The sequence below is a fragment of the Ahaetulla prasina genome, chromosome 3 (assembly GCF_028640845.1).
Source record: "Ahaetulla prasina isolate Xishuangbanna chromosome 3, ASM2864084v1, whole genome shotgun sequence".
Lineage (NCBI taxonomy): Eukaryota > Metazoa > Chordata > Lepidosauria > Squamata > Colubridae > Ahaetulla > Ahaetulla prasina.
The window spans coordinates 274,300-296,470 of NC_080541.1; the positions used below are offsets into that span (position 1 = coordinate 274,300).

Sequence of the window (22,171 nt, forward strand, 5' to 3'; positions counted from 1 at the left end):
TATAAAATTATCAGACCAAAAATATTTAATTAATTCAAAATTGGGTAACCATTTTGTTGCATCAGCTTTGGAAAAGAAGCATGGAATTGTTGTATATATCAGGAAGGATATACCAGCTAAGTTAATTGAGGCAGATATTCAAGGAAGATTTATTGCTATTGAACTGGTGATAGATGCAAAAAAGACTTTGCTGATAGGTATTTATGCACCTAATCAGCAACAAGAAAAGTTTTACAAAATGTTACACGAGAGGTTGACCCTCTGGGATTATAGTTCGTTTATTTTATTAGGAGACTGGAATGGAGTAATTGATACAAGAAGTGATAAGAGAACCTCCTCCAAGAAGATACCTATACATGCAAAACTACCAAAATCCTTTTGGAAGACTTTGAGTTTAGAGATATATGGAGGTTACGGAATCCAGATGAGAGAGATTTTACTTTTTTTTCTGATAGGCATCAATCTTTCTCACGTATTGATTTTATTTTAATTTCTAATGACTTGCTTTCTAGGGTGAAGAAAATGAAGATATTTCCGAGGTGTTTAACTGACCATAGCCCAGTATGGATGGAATTATTACAAGGGAAAAAAGGTGGTAGAACATGGAGGTTGAATGAAAATCTGTTTAGATATGAGGATAATGTAAATTATTGTAAGAAACAGTTGAAAGAATTTTTTGATTTTAATATGTACAAAGGGACACCTATAGGAACTGTGTGGGAGGCGAGCAAAGCATTTATTAGAGGGATATTGATTTATTTGGACAATAGGCAAAGGAATAATAAACAAAGGCAGCGTAGGTACTTGGAAGAAGAAATTCAAAGGAAGCAACAGTTATTAATTCAAAACCCACAAGATCACAAACTTAAAGAGGCTATAAAAATATTACAGAGTCAATTTAATATGTTAATGGCAGACCAGGTGGCAACGAATATACAATATGCTAAACATAATACCTTTTGTAATGCAAATAAACCTGGGAGATGGTTGGCATATAACTTAAGGAAAAAACAGAAAGCACGTGTCATACAAAAAATAGAATATAAAGGTAAAGAGATATATCAACAGGATAAAGTTAAAAAGGCATTCTCAGAATTTTACACTGCACTATATGCAAAAGACAAAATATTGAATAGGGACATTTATGATTATTTGAAAGATTATAAGGTTAATATTCTAACATTAGAACAGAGGGAGGAGCTGAATCGGCCGATAGCTACTGGAGAAATAGTGGAGGCAATTAAACAATTAAAAATGGGGAAAACCCCTGGTACAGATGGTCTTACAGCAACTTATTATAAAAAAACACAGGATGAAATATTAGGTCCACTTAAAGAATTATTTAATCAGATACAATTAGGAGTGGGAATACCCCCGTCATGGAAAACATCTTTTATTTCACTGATACCAAAAGAGGAGCAAGATTGCTCTAAACCCGGTAACTACAGGCCGATTTCACTTTTAAATAATGATTATAAGATTTTTGTAAAAATAATAGCAAATAGATTGTTGAAGAATTCATACTGATCAATCTGGTTTTATAAAAGGGAGGCAGATGAGGAATAATGTTAGACAGATTATTAATATATTGGAATATTTGGAAAAGAAGAATATTTCAGCAGCACTTATTTTTTTGGATGCAGAGAAAGCCTTTGATTGATTGCATTGGGATTTTTTATTTAAATTAATAGAGAAAATGCAATTTGGAGATTGTTTTGTTAGAATAATCAAAGCGATTTATGGAGAGCAAACAGCACAGATTATAATAAATGGTAGCTTGACAGAAGTTATTAAGATTGCGAAAGGAACGAGACAGGGATGTCCCTTATCACCATTATTGTTTGTTTTGACTCTGGAACCATTATTAGATAAAATACGAGAATTAACGAAAATAGAGGGAATTAAGATTAGACAATATGAGTATAAAGTTAGAGCTTTTGCAGATGATGTAGTGGTTACTTTAACAAATCCTATAAATTCAAGTAGATTTTTGTTGGAAGTAATTGATAAATATGGAAAGGTATCAGGATTTAAAATAAATCAGAATAAAACAAAAGTGATAATTAAAAATATGTCTATACAACAGAAACAAAAACTAGAGGAAATGACAGGATTTGAGGTAGTAAAAAAGGTTAAATACTTAGGGGTTTATATTAGCTCATCGAACAAGAAACTTTATAAGAATAATTATGATTTGCTATGGCAAAAAGTTCAGAATGATATGAGTGTCTGGAAAAAATTGCAGTTAACCCTATTGGAAAGGATTGCGGCTATTAAAATGAATGTATTACCTAGATTTTTTGTTTCTGTTCCAGATGATACCAATAATTAAAAGGATAAAAATTTGGAAGATTGGCAGATTGGGATTAATAAATTTATATGGCAGGGTAAAAGGCGAGGTTAAAATGAAAATAATACAGGACTCACGGGAAAGAGGTGGTTTAAGAATGCCTAACTTTAAACTATATTATGAAGCAGTAGCCCTTTCAGTAATAAGTGACTGGTTTAACTTAACAGAGGAAAGAATTTTGAATATAGAAGGTTATGACTTGTTATATGGATGGCATGCGTATTTATTTTATGAAAAAAGTGGATAGGGCTTTTAAGAATCATGTGTTGAGAAGTGCTCTTTATGGTCTGGAAAAATATTCCTATAAATTAGATTACAAGATTCCTATATGGGCGAGCCCCAGACATGCAATAGAGAATATAAATATAGAACAGAAACAGGAAATGATTACTTATAAAGAACTTTTGTATGCTGAAGGAGGTAGATTGCAATTAAAATCATTACAGGTATTAAATGAAGAAGGGAGGAATTATACTTGGTTTCAATATGGGCAAATAAGTGCTAGATGGAAAGAAGATCAAAAATTTGGTATAATGCAAAGGAGGAAAATTTAATAAAGCAAATTAGAAATCAGACCCAGGAGCATATAAAGAGATTGTATAATGTGTTGCTTGAAATAGATTCGAAAAGGATTTGGTAAAGGATTGTATGATAAAATGGGCACAGAATATTCAGGAACCAATAATGTTGGAAACATGGGAGAAAATTTGGGTTAGAAATGTTAAGTTTACACAAGCACAGAATTTAAGGAAAATTTTTATAAGATGTTTTATAGATGGCACTTAGATCCCAAAAATTATCATGTATGTATCCTAATATCCGAGCGAAATGTTGGAGGTGTGATTGTGATGACGCTACATATTTTCATATTTGGTGGACTTGCAAGAAAATTAAGGTCTTTTGGATAAGAATTTGGTGGATTATTCAAAATGTACTGAAGAAGAAGATAAAGTTCCTGCCACAATTTTTCCTTTTGGGAATTATAACGGATTGTACAGGGATTGAGACTAAATTGATTCTGAATTTAATAACAGCAGCAAGACTGTTGATTGGACAATACTGGAAGGAAGAAAAGATACCTACAATAGGAGAATGGACACTGAAAGTTAGTAATTTGGCTGAGATGGCTAAAATCTCAGCTTTTTAAAAGACAATACGCAGGAAAGATATTTAATTGAATGGAAAAATGGATTGATTATCTACAAAATAGATATCAGATTAAGAAATATCAAATTGCCTTTGAATAATTAGAAAGTTATTTTATGTAATGGGGAGGGGGTCGGGAGATGAAAAGCTTTGGATGTGGTTATTTGGATTGGAAGGGAAAATTTTATTCTATGTTTGGTTTATGTATAACAATACCTTGTGATTGACCCGGGAAGCCGGGGGGGAGGGGGAGGGGTTTTTTTTGGGAGGGAGGGGGGGAAAAAGGGGGAAAATGTTTTTGTTTTTTAAAACTCTTTCAATTAAAAAAAAAAAAAATTATATTCCAATTGTAATGTATTTATAATCCAAATATCTAATCCTCCCTGATGGTTGGATTAGAGAAAAATCAAAAAGTGTAGAAAAACAAAATCAACCACCACCCTCAAAGAGCAAAAAATCCCTGTAATCCAAATTAATAATAATAATAATAATAATAATAATAATAATAATAATAATAATAATAATAATAATAATAATAATAATATTTTAATTTGTATACCGCCCTTCTCCCGAAGGACTCAGGGCGGTGAACAGGCAGATAAAATATAAATACACACAATAATTAAAAACATCCCTTAAAAAACTAATTTAAATGCCCAAAATGTTAAAAAACGTACTCCCCCGTAAAATCACAAAATTTTAAAAACCCATCCAATAAAAATAAAAATCAGGCTAGTCCAGCCATACGAAATAAAGAATATAAATTGATGAGTGCAAAGAAGCAGCTTACAACACTGTTACATCCAACAGGGAGCCCCGCATCGACAGAAAAGACCCTGGAGATGGAGCTAAAAAAATTTATGCAAACACTTCATGATGATCTGAAATAAGATATAAAAGAAATGAAAGACATGATGGAGAAACACAAAGGGAGAATTCAAAAAGTGGAAGAAAAGACGGGAGAGACAGAAAAGAAAGTTGAGGAATTAGGAGGAAAATTTGTTTTAACTGATAAAATTCAAGAATTACAAGAGAAAACAATAATCCAGCTCGAAATGGACAAGTCTGAATTTTATCTAAAATTTCAAAATATTGAGGAGGAGAAAGGAGAAAATCTGTCTGAGGTGATAGCTGAGATACTGATGGAAACTCTGGATCAATCCAAGGAGAAGATTCTAAATAAAATTGATGAAACCTTTAGAGTATGTACAAGATACGCGATGAGAAACAAATTGCCAGAAGTACATGTAAGAAAGCATTGAAAATGGAGATAATGCAAGTGGTAAGAAATACAGCACTAAAATACAAAGATAAAGAAATTGTGATATTGAGGCAAATACCTAAAAGAGTTAGAGATTTGAGGAGAGAATACCAATTCTTAACAAGGCTTCTAATATCAAAAGGAGTGAGTTTCAGATGGCTAATCCTGTTCTATCCTCCTCGCCTCCGTCCGAACGATGGCTTAATTAGCCGGCTCTTATCAGCTTTGGCAGCAAAAAAGCCAGAGTCTGCCAAGAGCCCTCGTTAGCTGCCAAGACGCTGGTGAGTCACAACCTTCAGCTCTAGTCAGTCAGTGGATTTGCTGATACAAAGAGACACACCAGCTCTTGCTGCCTTTTATATCCTGTGGGGTGTGGCTCCATGACTCAGCACTTCCTAGGCCTGCCCCTCCCCTGCTTCTGTTGTTCCCTTCTCTCTTGCCTACAAAACCTAGGATTCAACCACGTTGCTGTCAGCTGGGTCTGCAGGCGTGGCTTGGTTGGGGGGGAAGAGTCAGGGGATGGAAGCCTTATTAGTTCTTCCACCTGGCCTGCTTCTGGTTCCTGGAGCTGAGCCAGGGAGGCCGGTGCTTCCGAGGTAAGTCCTGACAGCCCTTCCCCCTCACTGTCCAAGTCACTTTCTGGCAGCAGGCCCGGCTCCAAGTCACTTTCTGGCAGCAGGCCCGGCTCCAAGGCACTTTCGGGCATGGGGCCAGGTTCGGGGGCTGGAGCCACAACAAATCCCTGAAGGAATTTTGGTGACATGGCAAGAACAAAGACTTAGATTGTTGTTGTTGTTAGTTGCGAAGTCGTGTCCAGCCCATCATGACCACATGGACAACATTCCTCCAGGCCTTCCTCTCCTCTACCATCCTCTGGAGTCCATTTAAACTCATGCCTACTGCTTCAGTGACTCCATCCAGCCACCTCATTCTCTGTCGTCCCGCTCTTCTTTGCCCTCAATCTTTCCCAGCATTAGGCTCTTCTCCAGTGAGTCCTTCCTTCTCATTAGGTGGCCAAAGTATTTCAGTTTCATCTTCAGGATCTGGCCTTCTAAAGAGCAGTCAGGGTTGATCTCCTCTAGGACTGACTTGTTTGTTCACCTTGCAGTCCAAGGGACTCGCAGGAGTCTTCTCCAGCACCAGAGTTCCAAGGCCTCAATCTTTGGCGCTCAGCCTTTCTTATGGTCCAACTTTCACAGCCATACATTGCAACTGGGAAAACCATAGCCTTATTTATTTTATTTATTATTATTACATTTGTATACCGCCCTTCTCCCGAAGGACTCAGGGCGGTTCACAGCCAGTAAAAACCACAATACATATAATACAGATTAAAAACAGTATAAAAAACTAATTCAATATATGGCCTAAAAATTTTAAATACGATTAAAAAACCCATTTAAAAACCCCAGTATAAAACCCCAATTTAAAACTACGTTTAAACTAGTCCTGCATGTCGAAACAACAATGTCTTGACTAAACGCACTTTTGTTGGCAGGATGATATCACTGCTTTTTAGAATGCTGTCTAGATTTGCCATAGCTTTCCTCCCCAGGATCAAGTGTAGGGGGTCATATCTGCGAGAGAGGAGCATCTCGCAGACCCAAGAGTTGTGCGGGTGAGTATATCATAACACCAAAAATAGCGGTAAAAGATCGGAGAGTCATGTCCCAACCAGTCAATGATAGTCTCTTCAGATTCGCGTAAACTAGATAGTATCATCAGAGGATGTATCACCAGAGGATGTTCTGCCAGATAACAAAAGATGTTTTAACCAACCGGTCCAAAACCTAGAAGGAATGTCCACTAGTCGGTCTTAAGATGCTCTACCAGTCGGCCCAAAATGTTCCTGCTGCCGGTCCCGAGTCAAAAGTCCCAGAGGTGTCACCAGCCGATCCACAGGAAACCAAAGGGTCATCGGGGAACACCCATGTCCTGGCTCGATCCCGGAGGGGAGAGGCCACCGCCCCTCTCCGCCCCTCTCACTGACAAAGAGGGACGCCGACGCTGACGCCACCATCACCATCCCACAACGAGCACAAACGGGCCACCGCTGCTCCCTCCGACTGACGTTGACAATTTAACACCCCCCTGGGGTCCTGGATACCGGGTCCAGCGAGCATCCCCGGGGGCTACAGCAACTAGCTCGGCCCAGGAGAGGCCACCGCCGCGGCCACCGCCCTGCTCCGCCACATCTCACTGGCGAAGCTGAGCAGGGGCCGCCCGCATCGAGGCCGCCACCCACGCCGGACTCAGATGGATCGTCGTCACTGATTCGCCCACGCCGAGGCCGCCGCCCATGCCGGGTTCAGAATGGAAATATTCCCCGGCGTTGTTCCTCCTGGCGCTGTTCTTCCCGGCTTAGTTCCTCTCAGGAACCCCATGCTCTCGCTCTCGTCAGGCTCTCTCCACTTCTCCCGGTCCCCCAACCCTCTAGCGGCCGATGACCATCCCGGCTTGGGGGGGGCGCTGCGAGTGCCGCCGCCGCCCCGTCTCACCGGCGAAGCGGGCGTCTGCCGCCACCGCGGCCACCCCCCCACGCCGAGCCGAGCCAGAAGAAATCCCCGTCGTCGCTGGAATTTCTCCAGCACCGCTCCACCCGGCGCCATTCCCTGGGCTCACCCGGGCAACCAGCTTGGGGGGGGTCGCCGCGGCTGCCGCGGCCGCCGTACTCCGCCGCTTCTCACCGGCGAAGCGGGCATCCCCCGCCAACCACCACCCCACGCCATACCAAGCCGAGCCAGAAGAAGAAGAATCCTCATCGCCGTTCCCTGGGCTCACCCGAAACTGGGTCCACCCTCTGGATGAGAAGACCCGGCAAAACAAACCGGGTGAGCATATGCTCAGACTCGGGGAGCGGAGGCTGGTGGGGAAAATGGCCCTCCGACTCCCTCCGCTAGTTCAACCCCCCACCATCTTGACGCATGCTCAAAAGTATCATATTTTTGAGCATTTTTGAGCAAGTGTCTTTTAATTTCTTGGCTGCAGTCCCCATCTGCAGTGATCTTGGAGCCCAGGAAAATCAAATCTGTCACTACCTCCATTTCTTCCCCATCTATTTGCCAGGAATTGAGAGGGCCGGATGCCAAGATTTTAGTTGTCTTAATGTTGAGTTTCAAGCCAACTTTTGCACTCTTCTTCACCCGCATCAAGAGGCTCTTTAGTTCCTCTTCGCTTTCTGCCATTAGAGTGGTATCATCTGCATATCTGAGGTTGTTGATATTTCTTCTGGCAATCTTAATTCCAATTTTTGATTCATTTAGCTCCGCCTTTCTCATGATGTGCTCTGCATATAAGTTAAATAGGCAGAGTGATAATATACAGCCTTACCGGACTCCTTTCCCAATTTTGAACCAATCAGTGGTTTTGTGTCTAGTTCTCACTGTTGCCTCTTGACCCGCATACAGGTTTCTCAAGAGATAAATAAGATGGTCTGGTACTCCCATCTCTTTAAGAACTTTTTTTTAAATTTCTTTTTGTCACAACAGTATACACAAACAATTGTCATAGATAAAACAACATTATATGCATCAACTATATTAATTTGATATAATGAAGGGAACAATAGGATAGGAACGGTAGGCACTATTGTGCTCTTATGCACGCCCCTTATAGTCCTCTTAGGAATTGGGTGAGGTCAATAGTAGACAGTTTTTGGTTGAAGATTTTGGGATTTTGAGTAGAGACTATGGAGTCAGGTAACGAGTTCCAAGCATTAACAACTCTGTTACAGAAGTCATATTTTCTGCAATCGAGTTTGAAGCGGTTGACATTAAGCTTGAATCTATTTTTTGCTCTTGTAATATTGCGATTGAAGCTGAAGTAGTCTTTTATAGGAAAGATATTGCAATAGATGATTTTGTGTGTTAAACAAAGTCGACGGAGTTGTAAGTTTTCTAATCCCAGGATTTCAAGTCTGTTGACATAAGGTATTTTATTGTTTTCGGAGGAGTGAAGAACTCTTCTAGTAAAATATTTCTGGACTCGTTCTATTGTGTTTATGTCAGAGATGTGGTATGGATTCCAGACGGATGAGCTGTATTCAAGAATAGGTCTGGCAAATGTTTTGTATGCTCTAGTTAGTAGTGTAGAGTTTTTAGAAAAGAAGCTGCGTAAAATTAGGTTTACAACTCTTAGGGCCTTTTTAGCTATGTAGTTGCAGCGGACTTTGGCATTAAGGTCATTTGATATGAGAACTCCAAGATCTTTGACAGGGTGGGGGTCATCAGTTAGGTAATGTCCATTAAGTTTGTACTTGATGTTAGGGTTCTTTTTTCCAATATGTAAGACTGAGCATTTGCTGGTTGAGATTTGGAGTTGCCAAGTTTTAGACCAATCGGAAATTAAGTCGAGGTCTTCTTGAAGGGTAGAAGTATTATTAGTGGTATTAAATAGTTTGACATTATCAGCAAAGAGAACACAATAACTTGTGATGAGGTCACAGAGATCATTTATGTATAGTATGAAGAGTGTTGGTCCAAGAACACTACCTTGGGGAATGCCACTTTTGACAGGAACGGGATTTGATATAGCGTTGCCAATTTTGACCACTTGTTGTCTGTTTGACAGGAAGGCATTTATCCAATTGTGAAGAGGTCCGGAAACTTGTCACAATTTGTTGTGATCCACACAATCAAAGGCTTTAGCATAGTCAATGAAGCAGAAGTAGATGGTTTTCTGGAACTCTCGTAACTTTCTCCATGATCCATCGTATGTTGGCAATTTGATCTCTAGTTCCTCTGCCTCTATGAAATCCTGTCCGTACTTCTGGTAGTTCTCGATCCAAATACTGCTGGAGCCTAGCTTGTAGGAGTTTAAGCATAACCTTACTAGCATGTGAAATGAGTGCAATGGTGCGATAGTTTGAACAGTCTTTGGCATTGCCTTTCTTTGGAATTGGAATGTAAACTGACCTTTTCCAATCCTGTGGCCATTGTTGAGTTTTCCAAATTTGCTGGCAAATTGGGTGTAGCACTTTTACTGCGTCGTCTTTTAAGATTTTGAATAGCTCAGCTGGAATACTGTCTCCTCCACTAGCTTTGTTGTTGCTCAGATTTCCTAAGGCCCATTTGACTTCACATTCTAGGATGTCTGGCTCAAGGTCAGTGACCACCCCATCGTGGTTATCAGGGATGTTAAGCTCATTCTTGTATAGTTCTTCTGTGTAATTCTGCCATCTCTTCTTAATCTCTTCTGCCTCTGTTAGGTCGCTGCCATTTTGGTCTTTATCATGCCCATCTTTGCATGAAACGTTCCCTTCATATCTCCAATTTTCTTGAAGAGATCTCTGGTCCTCCCTATTCTATTGTTTTCTTCTATTTCTTTGCACTGTTCATTTAAGAATGCATTCTTATCTCTTCTAGCTATTCTCTGGAATTCTGCATTCAACTGGGTGTATCTCTTTCTCCCTTGCCTTTTGCTTCCCTTTTCTTTCTTCAGCTATTTGCAGAGCTTCCTCAGACAGCCATTTTGCTTTCTCGCCTTTCTTTTTCTTTGGAATGGTTTTAGTTGCTATCTCTTGTACAATGTTGCGAACCTCCGTCCATAGTTCTTCAGGCACTCTGTCTATCAGATCTAATTTCTTAAATCTATTGTCACCTCTACTGTATATTCATCAGGGATATGATTTAGTTCATACCTGAGTGGCTTGGTGCTTTTCCCTACTTTCTTCAGTTTAAGCCTAAATTTTGCAAGAAGCAGCTCATGATCTGAACCAGAGTCAGCTCCTGGTCTTGTTTTTACTGACTGTATAGAGCTTCTCCATCTTTGGCTACAGAGCACATAGTCAATCTGATTTCTGTGTTGACCGTCTGGTGATGTCCATGTGTAGAGTCGTCTTTAGGTTGTTGGAAAAGAGTGTTTGCTATGACCATCATATTATCTTGACAGAATTCTATCAGCCTGTGCCCTGCTTCATTTTGTACTCCAAGGCCAAATTTGCCTGTTATTCCGGTTATCTTTTGGCTTCCTACTTTAGCATTCCAATCTCCCATGATGATAAGGACATCATTTTTTGGTGTTAATTCTATCCGGTGCTGTAGGGCTTCATAGAACTGGTCAATTTCATCCTCTTTAGCACCAGTTGTTGGGGCATAGACTTGAACTACTGTGATACTGAATGGTTTGCCTTGGATTCGAACTGAGATCATTCTGTCATTTTAGGGATTGTATCCCAGTATTGCTTTTCCTACTCTTTTATTGATTATGAAGGCTACTCCATTTCTTCTGAGGGATTCTTGCCCACAGTAGTATACCTGATGGTCATCTGAATTAAATTCACCCATTCCTGTTCACTTTAGTTCGCTGATTCCTAAGATGTCGATGTTCAGTCTTGTCATCTCTTGTTTGACCACGTCCAGCTTACCTTGATTCATGGATCTTACATTCCAGGTTCCTATGGAGAAAAAATCTTTACAGCATCGGACTTTCCTTTCACCACCAGATACATCCACAGCTGAGTGTCCTTTCGGCTTTGGCCCAGTTGCTTCATTCTTTCTGGCGCTACCTAGTACTAGCCCTCTGCTCTTCCCCAGTAGCATATTGGACAACTATCAACCTGAGGGGCTCATCTTCTGGCGTCATATCTTTTTTCCTTTTTGTACTGTCCATGGAGTTTTCATGGCAAAGATACTGGAGTGGGTTGCCATTTCCTTCTCCAGTGGATTACGTTTTGTCAGAACTCTCTGCTATGACCTGTCTGTCTTGGGTGTCCCTGCACGGCATAGCTCATAGCTTCACTGAGCTACGCAAGCCCCTTCGCTTAGATTAGATACTATTGATAAAGCAAGATCGTTTTATGATCAACTTTTTGGACCAGTGGAAGACGAGCGGGGAGCAACAGGAGATATACAACAAAAGGAAGAAGAGAAAGATAAAGAAGGAAAAATAAAAGAACAGGAAGAAAAGGCATTAAGAGAAGGGGCGAGGGTGAAGGAGCTAATGGAACAAAGAGAAACCAGGGCAATTAAATTAAAAACTACTAACAAGTAAAACATGAGAGAATAAAAGCAATATCGATAAATGTAAATGGTTTAAATGTGGCTATAACAAGGAACAGAACATTAAACAAATTAAATTCTTTGAAGATGGACATTACATGTTTGCAAGAGGTTCATATTAGAAAGCAACACGTAAAATTATTAGAACACTAAAAAATTAGGAACTCTGTTTACATCATTAATACATCAAAGCAAAAGAGGAATAGCAATGTATATTAAGGAAAACTAGAACCCAAGTTCCTCTTTGAAGATGGAGAAGGCAAAGTCTTGATGGTGGAAATAAAAATATATTCTAAACCAGTGGTTCTCAACCTGTGGGTCGGTACCCCATTGGGGGTCGAATGACGATTTTCCAGGGGTCGCCTAAGACCCTCGGAAATATGGGAAGTATACTTGTGAATGGAAGAATCGCGCTCCAATGGTTGACTCCACAAGCCAGCTGCAGGCTCTTCAAATCGCTAGCCGAATTCGGCTTCAGGCGCGATGAATTAAAAAAGAGAGAAATCTTTGCTCTGATGTCTCCCTCTCAAGCCAGCTGCAATCACTCCCAATCGCTATCCTAATCTGGCTTCAGGCATGATAAACTTAATAGGGGAGGAGTCTCTGCTTTAATGCCTCCGTCCTCAAGGCAATCGCAAGCAGTTCAGATAGCTAGCCAATACGGCTTCAGGCGTGATAAATTCAAAACGAAAATAATTTTACAGTTGGGGTTGCCACATCATGGGGAATTGTATTAAAGGGGTCGCAGCACTATAAAGGTTGAGAACCACTGTTCTAAACGAATACTATTGATAGCGCTATATGCCCCAAATGAAAAACAAGAAGTTTTTTATAAGGGACTACACAGAAAAATGTTAAAATTGGATTACAAACACATTTGCATAATGGGAGATTTTAATGCTGTAATAGATGCGGAATTGGATTATAAATCAATAAAGACAAATAAAAAAGCAAGGAGAATAGTGCCAAAACCTTTCATATAATGACAGAAGAGTTGAGTATTCAAGATATTCGGCGACAAAAACATTTAAAAGAAAAACAATTTACTTTTTATTCAAATAGACACTTATCGTGGTCGAGAATAGATATGATATGGATGTCAGCAGACTTGATAGAAAATATACAAGCAAATATTAGTTCAAATATATGGGCAGACCATAATACAATGATGATAATGTGGAAAGGACAGAAGAAAAGAGCAAGATGGACTTTGAATACATTAATACTAAAAGAAAAAGATTTTCAACAATTTGTGGAAAAAGAACTAAAGTCTTTTTTTTGAAATAAATAAAAAAGAGGATACATTGCTCCAGAATGTAGGGGATACGATGAAGGCATATACTAGGGGATTGGCAATAACCTACACTGCAAAGAAAAATAAAAGAAAAAGACAAAAACAGATAGAATTAGAAAAAGAATACAAAAAATTAGAGAAAGAATTTCAGGAAGATAGCCAAAATGATAGAGTTAAGAAAAGAATGGAACTGAAAAAACATGAAATAAATAAACAAGTTTTAGCAAATATATTAAGAGCATCCAGACAGAACTTTTTTGAAAATGCAAACAAACCAGGAAGATGGCATATAAAATAAAAAAAGAGAAGGAGAAGAAAATGATAAAGCATCTATTAGATGAAAAGGGGAAATTACATTATAGTAGTGAAGAAAAGAAGAGAATAACTCAAAATTACTATGAAAAACTATATCATCAAGGGGATATTTTGGAGGAAGAGACAACAAAATATCTAGAAAAATCAAATTTACCAAAAATAACTGAACAACATAAGGCTATGTTAGAAGAAAGAATAACGATGATGGAACTGACGGAAGCAATTAAAAGACAAAAAAATTATGTGGTGGGGCAGGCGGTGCATGGGATTTCATATACTCCTTGATTTTCTAACTCAATTTTGTCTTTGGGGTTTCTTAGGATGGTGGATATTTTTTGGTTTGTGCAGAATGCTGTCTTGATGTTATGTTTGTGGAGGATCTTGCTGATTCTGTCTGTGGTGCCTTTTATATATGGGAGGAGGGCTGGGCCGTTTTCTTGTTCTCTGTCTTGGATTTTAGCCTTGGACCTGATTCAAGTAATTGATGGCCCTACGCACACGGGGGGAGGCACACTGGACTTGATTTATATCTCTAGTCAGTGGCTAAATGATCTGGAATTAAGAGATTTAGTAACAGAACCTGTGTCATGATCAGATCATTTTCTCCTTCGCCTGGACTTTCGGACCGCCATCCACCACCGCAGGGAGACGGAGCCAATGCGTTGGTTCCGTCCCAGGCGCCTGATGGACCCTGAGCGGTTCCTGATGGAGCTTGGGCCGTTCCCTGAGGATCTGGCCCACGGCACGGCTGAAGAACTAGTCGTGGCCTGGGAGCTTTGGACCGTGTCGCGCCTTTGCGGCCTCTGACCCGGCATAAGTCTCAACCGGCCCCTTGGTTTTCCGAGGAGTTAAGGGAGATGAAACGCCGGAGAAGACGCCTAGAGAGTGCCTGGAGGTCCAGTCGTTCCGAAGCTTACCGGACACTAGTTAGGTCTTATTCTAAGGCCTACCTAGTGGCAATGAAGGAGGCGAGGCGTTCTTACGTTTCCACCCTCATTGTGTCGGCAGATAACCGCCCGGCCGCCCTGTTTCGGGTGACCCGCTCTCTCCTTCATCAGGAGGTGCGGGATGACCCCTTACAGGGACGTGCCGAGGAGTTTAGTGGTTATCTATACGATAAAATCGTTCAGCTCCAGGATGGTTTGGACCAAAATTGGGATGATCCAGGTGAGAGGATGGAGACGCGTCTTGTCGAGATGGTTTGGGATGAGTTTGACCCTGTGGGTCTCGAGGACGTGGACAGGTTGTTGGGAAGACTGCATGCCACCACGTGTTTATTGGACCCGTGCCCTTCCTGGTTGGTGCTGGCCACACAGGAGGTGACACGAGGCTGGCTCCAGGGGATTATCAATGCTTCTTTGCAGGAGGGACTTGAAAGAGGGGGTGATGAGACCCCTCCTCAAGAAGCCTTCCCTGGACCCAGCTATTTTGGGAAATTATTGTCCAGTCTCCAACCTTCGCTTTGTTGCGAAGGTTGTAGAGAGTGTGGTGGCTCGCAGTTACCCCAATACCTGGATGAAGCTGTCTATCTAGACCCGTTCCAGTCCGGCTTCCGGCCCGGATATAGTACGGAGACAGCTTTGGTCGCGTTGGTGGATGATCTCTGGAGGGCCAGAGACAGGGGTTGTTCCTCTGCCCTGGTCCTATTAGATCTCTCAGCGGCTTTTGATACCATCGACCATGGTATCTTGCGGCACCGGTTGGAGGGGTTGGGAGTGGGAGGCACCGTTTATCGGTGGTTCTCCTCCTATCTCTCTGATCGGTCGCAGATGGTGTTGACAGGGGGGCAGAGATCGACCGCGAGGCGCCTCACTTGTGGGGTGCCGCAGGGGTCGATTCTCTCGCCTCTCCTGTTCAACATCTATATGAAGCCGCTGGGTGAGATCATCAGTGGCTTTGGGGTGAGATACCAACTGTACGCTGATGACACGCAGCTGTACTTTTCCACCCCAGGCCACCCCAACGAAGCTGTTGAAGTGCTGTCCCGGTGCTTGGAAGCCGTACGGGTCTGGATGGGGAGAAACAGGCTCAAGCTCAATCCCTCCAAGACGGAGTGGCTGTGGATGCCGGCACCCCAGTACAGTCAGTTGCAGTAACGGCTGACTGTTGGGGGCGAGTCATTGGCCTCAGTGGAAAGGCTGCACAACTTGGGTGTTCTCCTGGATGGACAGCTGTCCTTTGAAGATCATTTAACGGCCGTCTCCAGGAGAGCTTTTCACCAGGTTCACCTGGTTCGCCAGTTGCGCCCCTTCCTCGACCGGGATGCCTTATGCACGGTCACTCATGCTCTCGTTACCTCTCGCTTGGATTATTGCAATGCTCTCTACATGGGGCTCCCCTTGAAGTGCACTCGGAGGCTTCAGTTAGTCCAGAATGCAGCTGCACGGGTTATAGAAGGAGCCGCACGCGGCGCCCGTGTAACACCACTCCTGCGCAGACTGCACTGGCTGCCTGTGGCCTTTCGGGTGCACTTTAAGGTGTTGGTTACTACCTTTAAAGCGCTCCATGGCTTAGGGCCTGGGTACTTACGGGACCGCCTGCTGTTACCTCATGCCTCCCACCGACCCGTACGCTCATACAGAGAGGGACTTCTCAGGGTGCCGTCCGCCAGACAATGCCGGCTGGCAGCCCCCAGGGGAAGAGCCTTCTCTGTGGGAGCTCCTACTCTCTGGAATGAACTTCCCCCTGGCTTGCGCCAATTGCCTGACCTTCGGACCTTTCACCGTGAGCTGAAGACGTATTTATTTACTTGCGCGGGGTTGGCTTAAATTTTAAATTTTTTAAATTTTAAATTTTTGGATGTATTTTAATTGGGTTTTAGATTTTAATATGTTTTAAATTTCGGCCAATTTTATAATAAGTTTTTTAAATTGTTTATTTTAATTGTATTTTGTTATTGTTTTTATTCCAGCTGTACACCGCCCTGAGTCCTTCGGGAGAAGGGCGGTATAAAAATCTAATAAATAATAATAATAATAATAATAATAATAATAATAATAATAATAATAATAATAATAATAATAATAATAATAATAATAATACTATATATGAAGAAAAAAGAAAAACAATAGGACAGGAATGGTAGGCACGTTTGTGCTCTTATGCACGCCCCTTATAGTCCTCTTAGGAATGGGGTGAGGTCAATAGTAGACAGTTTTTGGTTAAAGCTTTTGGGATTCATAAAGATGAATATATTACCAAGACTACTATATCTATTTCAGATAGTACCGATGAAAAAACTTATTTTCAACATCTTAACAAGATAACAAGAAAATTTATATGGCAAAGGAAAAAAGCTAGAATAAGTTTAAAGATGTTACAGGATACGAGGTTAAGGGGAGGATTTGGACTGCCAAACTGGGAACTATATTACCAGGCAGCAGCACTGACTTGGATGAAGGAATGGGTGGAATTAAGGAATACAAGACTTCTGATTTTGGAAGGACATGATTTACAACTGGGATGGCATGCTTTTTTATGGTATGGGAGAAGGTTTTTTTGTTTTTGTTTTTACATTTATATCCCGCTCTTCTCCGAAGACTCAGGGCGGCTTACATTGTGTAAGGCAATAGTCTCATTCTATTTGTATATTTATATACAAAGTCAACTTATTGCCCCCGCAACAATCTGGGTCCTCATTTTACCTACCTTATAAAGGATGGAAGGCTGAGTCAACCTTGGGCCTGGTGGGACTCGAGCCTGCAGTAATTGCAGGCAGCTGTGTTTTAATAACAGGCTATCTTACAGCCTGAGCCACACCGCGGCTCAGGCTGTTAGCCACACCGCGGTAAGATACATATGTACTTTCATAGAGATTATATAAGAAATGCATTGCTATCGGTATGGGAGAAGGTTAGAGACAAATATTATATGAAAATTCCAATACGGTTATCAACAATGGAAGCTTTAATACATTTAAATACTTTTAATTTTAGAAATATTGTTAGGTATAAGGACTTATTAACAGATGGGGGGGAATTGAAGCAGAAACAAGTTTTGAAAGAACAGGGAATTGAACTAGATTGGTATATGTATATGCAAATATAAAAAAGATATGAAAAAGATGCTAAACTATATGATTTTTATCTCGAAAAAACAGAGCTGCATAGGATTCTCACAGGAATGGAGGATAAATTAATTTTAAAAATGTACAATATTTTGTTGGGTATTGAGTTAGAAGAGAAACTAGTAAAGGAAACAATGATAGCTTGGGCTAAAAATTTTGAATATTCAATAGACTTAGATAAATGGCAACAGTTATGGGAGAGAAATTACAAATTAACAATGTCCACTGCATATGAAGAAAATCAACATGAAATGTTTTATAGATGGCATATGCCACCTGAGAAACTGGCAAAAATGTTTAAAGATAAATCAGCTAAATGTTGGAAATGCCATCAATTACCAGGATCTTATTTTCATATGTGGTGGACATGCCCAGAAGCCAAAAACTATTGGGAAAAAATAAAGGGTTGGTTAGAAGGAATGATCCAACAACACACTGACTCAAAACTGGAGCTGTTCTTATTGGGGATTCTACCAGAGAAAATCAGTAAAAAAAATATTTATTTGATTATACATGTAATAACAGCAGCAAGAATTGTTTTTGCACAAAACTGGAAAGCAGAGAAAATACCCCTGGGAGGAGAAATTATTAGAAAAATTTTAGATTGTGCAGAAATGAATAGATTAATGTTGATGATTAAAGAAAAGGAGGATTCAGAATATTTTAAGATACGGGATAAATTCTACCATTGGTTAGAAGAAAGGTATAGATAAGCAATGGATAATTATGTAAGAAAATGGTAATAGTGCATTTGTGGAAAAATTGTAATAGATTAAATTGAAGTGAAGAAAGAAGAAACAACAAAAGATGGAGCCAGGAAGAAAACACTGAGATGTTACACGGAAGGAATGACAGATGTTTTAAATGTTTGTTTGTTTATAAAATAAAATAAAACTTTTTAAAATAATAATAATAATAAAAAAATCAGTAAAAAAGTCAGTAAAAACAAGACCAGGAGACAACTGTGGCTCAGATCATGAGCTTCTCATTGCAAACTTTAGACTTAAAATTGAAGAAAGTAGTGAAAAATACTAGGCCACGCAGGTATGAACTAAATCATATCCCTGAGGAATATAGAGTAGAGGTGACAAATAGATTTAAGGAATTAGGTCTGATAGAGTGCCTGAAGAACTATGGACGGAGGTTCGCAACACTGTACAAGAGGTAGCAACTAAAACCATCCCAAAGAAAAAGAAAGGCAAGAAAGCAGAATCGCTGTCTGAGGAAGCTCTGCAAATAGCTGAGGAAAGAAGGGAAGCAAAAGGCAAGGGAGAAAGAGAAAGATAAACCCAGTTGAATGCAGAATTTCAGAGAATAGCTAGAAGAGATAAGAATGCATTCTTAATTGAACAGTGCAAAGAAATAGAAGAAAACAAAATCGCTGCACGTACTAAAAGAAGAAAGAAGAAGGGAAAAATTATACTTGGTTTCAATATGAGCAACTACGTGCTAGATGGAAGGAAGATCAGAAAATTGGTATGGAGCAAAACGAGGGAAAGTTGGTAAAGCAAATTAGAAATCAGTCTCAGGAGCATATAAAGAGATTGTATAATGTGTTACTTGAAATAGATTCTGAAAGGGACTTGGTAAAGGACTGTATGATAAAGTGGGCACCAAATTTTCAGGAGCCAATATTATTGGAAACTTGGGGAAAAATTTGGGTTAGAAATGTTAAATTTACGCAGGCACAGAATTTAAGGGAAAATTTTTATAAAATGTTTTACAGATGGCATTTAGATCCTAAGAAATTATCGTGTATGTTTCCAGATATGCAAGCAAAATTTTTCTGTAAAACTTTTTGAATTAAAAAAAAAAAAAAAAGTTACAACAGCACCGAAAAAACAAAACAAAACAAAACAATAGAATAGGGAGGACCAGAGATCTCTTCAAGAAAATTGGAGATATGAAGGGAACGTGGCAGCGACCTAACAGAGGCAGAAGAGATTAAGAGGTGGCAAATTATACAGAGGAACTATACAAGAACGAGCTTAACTTCCCTGATAACCACGATGGAGTGGTCACTGACCTCAAGCCAGACATCCTAGAATGTGAAGTTAAATGGGCCTTAGGAAATCTGAGCAACAACAAAGCTAGTGGAGGAGACAGTATTCCAGCTGAGCTATTCAAAATCTTAAAAAACAATGCAGTAAAAGTGCTACACCCAATTTGCCAGCAAATTTGGAAAACAGTGGGCAGAGGATTAGAAAAGGTCAGTTTGTATTCCAATTCCAAAGAAAGGTAATGCCAAAAAATGTTCAAACTATCGCACCATTACACTCATTTCACATGCTAGTAAAGTTATGTTTAAAATCCTATAAGCTAGGTTCCAGCAGTATATGGATCGAGAACTACCAGAAGTACAGGCAGGTTTTCGAAGAGGCAGAGGAACTAGAGATCAAATTGCCAACATACACTGGAAAAAAGCTAGGGAGTTCCAGAAAAACATCTACTTCTGCTTCATTGACTATGATTGTGTGGATCACAATAAATTGTGACAAGTTCTTAAAAGAGATGGGAGACCATCTTATTTGTCTCTTGAGAAAACTACAGTATATTCGGGTCAAGTAGCAACAGTGAGAACTGGACATGGAACCGATAGGTTCAAAATTGGGAAAGGAGTCCAGCAAGGCTGTATAATATCGCCCTGCCTATTTAAGTTATACGCAGAGCACATCATGAGAAAGGCGGGGCTGGATGAATGAAAAGTTGGAGTTAAGATAACCTCAGATATGCAGATGATACCACTCTAATGGCAGAAAGCGAAGAGGAACTAAAGAGCCTCTTGATGCGGGTGAAGGAGATTGCAAAAGTTGGCTTCCTTACTCAACAGTAAGGAAATTAAGATCATGGCATCCGGCCCTCTCAATTCCTGGCAAATAGATGGGGAAGAAATGGAGGTAGCGACAGATTTGATTTTCTTGGGCTCCAAGATCACCGCAGATGAGGACTGCAGCCAAGGAATTAAAACACACTTGATCCTGGGGAGGAAAGCTATGGCAAATCTAGACAGCATTCTAAAAAGCAGTGATATCATCCTGCCAACAAAAGTGCGAATAGTCAAGGCTATGGTTTTCCCAGTTGCAATGTATGGCTGTGAAAGTTGGACCATAAGAAAGGCTGAGTGCCAAAGAGGTCAGTCCTAGAGGAGATCAACCCTGACTGCTCTTTAGAAGGTCAGATCCTGAAGATGAAACTCCAATATTTTGGCCACCTAATGAGACGGAAGGATTCATTGGAGAAGAGCCTAATGCTGGGAAAGATTGAGGGCAAAAGAAGAAGGGGACGACAGAGAACGAGGTGGCTGGATGGAGTCACTGAAGCAGTGGGCGTGAGCTTAAATGGACTCCGGAGGATGGTAGAGGACAGGAAGGCCTGGAGGAATGTTGTCCATGGGGTCGCAATGAGTCGGACACGACTTCACAACTAAAGTTGTGCTGAATCAGTTACCTGTGTGGGCTTCTGGGTTTAAATTTTGCAAGAAACTCTGACAGGGGAGAGGGAGGGGAAGAGAGAGGGAAGGAGAGAGAGGGAGTCACGGAGAACATTTTATCTGTCAGCATTAGCAATCAGCACTGACTTGATAACTCTTAATCAATCAATCAAAATCAATCAAGTTTTATGTGATTTAATTCAGCCAGCAGTGCTTCAGAGATTTCCTGGACTTTGAAGAAGGCACCGAAGGTGACCCTCCTGGCCACACCCTAATAAGAATCAAAGGGAACGTGGCTCTCATGTTCTTCGAGTGGGTTTGGGTTTTTTTTACTGATTAGGTAGTACTTTAGGTCCTGGTTCATAGAAAGATGTTAAAGTTCATAGAGGTCAACGTGTTCTAAATCTATATTCTAGAAATGTGGCTTTTACCCATTTATAAATAACTTAGTAGTCCACTCTCCACAGCCTAAGGACACATAGCAATGGCAGGCAGCTTGTCTGGGCATCCCCCTGTGCCTGAACTCCATTGAACGGAGTTCTTTGGCTCCTTTTTGGTTCTCTTGTTACCCAGGTGGGCTTTCGTGTGGTTTGGTTCATTGCTGCTTTTTGCAACGTTCTTTCTTAGCAAAAACTAAAATCAGTATCATACAAAGTTAAACACACACACACGCACACACAGTCAATTCTTAGAAAAGCAAATCAGCAGAGATTAAGCCAAAGCTTTAAGATGCGAGACCGCATGGTCACCCTTGGAGAAAATGGCTAAGAAGTGTGGGGAACGCCTGTGGCAGCCTAGGCTCCCCCTTCTCCCCATGTGCACCCACAGCAAATGAGAGGCATCCCCCGGGAAGGGCTCCGTCTCCTCAGCCAGTAGCAGCAGATATGAAATTCTGTTCAGCCAGGCAGCACCACACGGCATCACGCCACGCCATGCCACGCTAGTTGCTCAGCCGCCTGCCTTGGTGTAGAGGCTGGTCTTCAGCAGTCCCCCCTGACCATAGCCAAGGGGCGCCCCCCCCCCCCGGCATGCAGGGCCCTGCCGACTGGCCAACACAAAGGGGTTGGTGCTGAAAGGGATGAACTGGGAGTCCACCAAGCTCTGCTTCTCTGAAAGCACCGCCCGGATGCTGCCCGCCTGCCCCATGTCCGAGGAGGAAGCCTGACCCATAGGGACATCCAGCAGGGGAAGAAGCCACCCGGCCTTTTTCATCTCATCGAGCAGGAACTGGCAAGAAGAGGAGTGGGTGGATGGGTGAGAGAAATGCCCAAGGTGGTTCTCCTGCTTCCAGCCCTGAGAAAGATCCTGGCG

General features: G+C 41.1%; 1 protein-coding gene across 15 annotated transcripts in view; it reads right to left on the bottom strand.

The window, feature by feature from the left end:
• Nucleotides 1–22,171, bottom strand: part of SCRIB (scribble planar cell polarity protein) — an 83,437-nt gene that overhangs the window by 19,994 nt on the left and 41,272 nt on the right. The window lies entirely within an intron of this gene.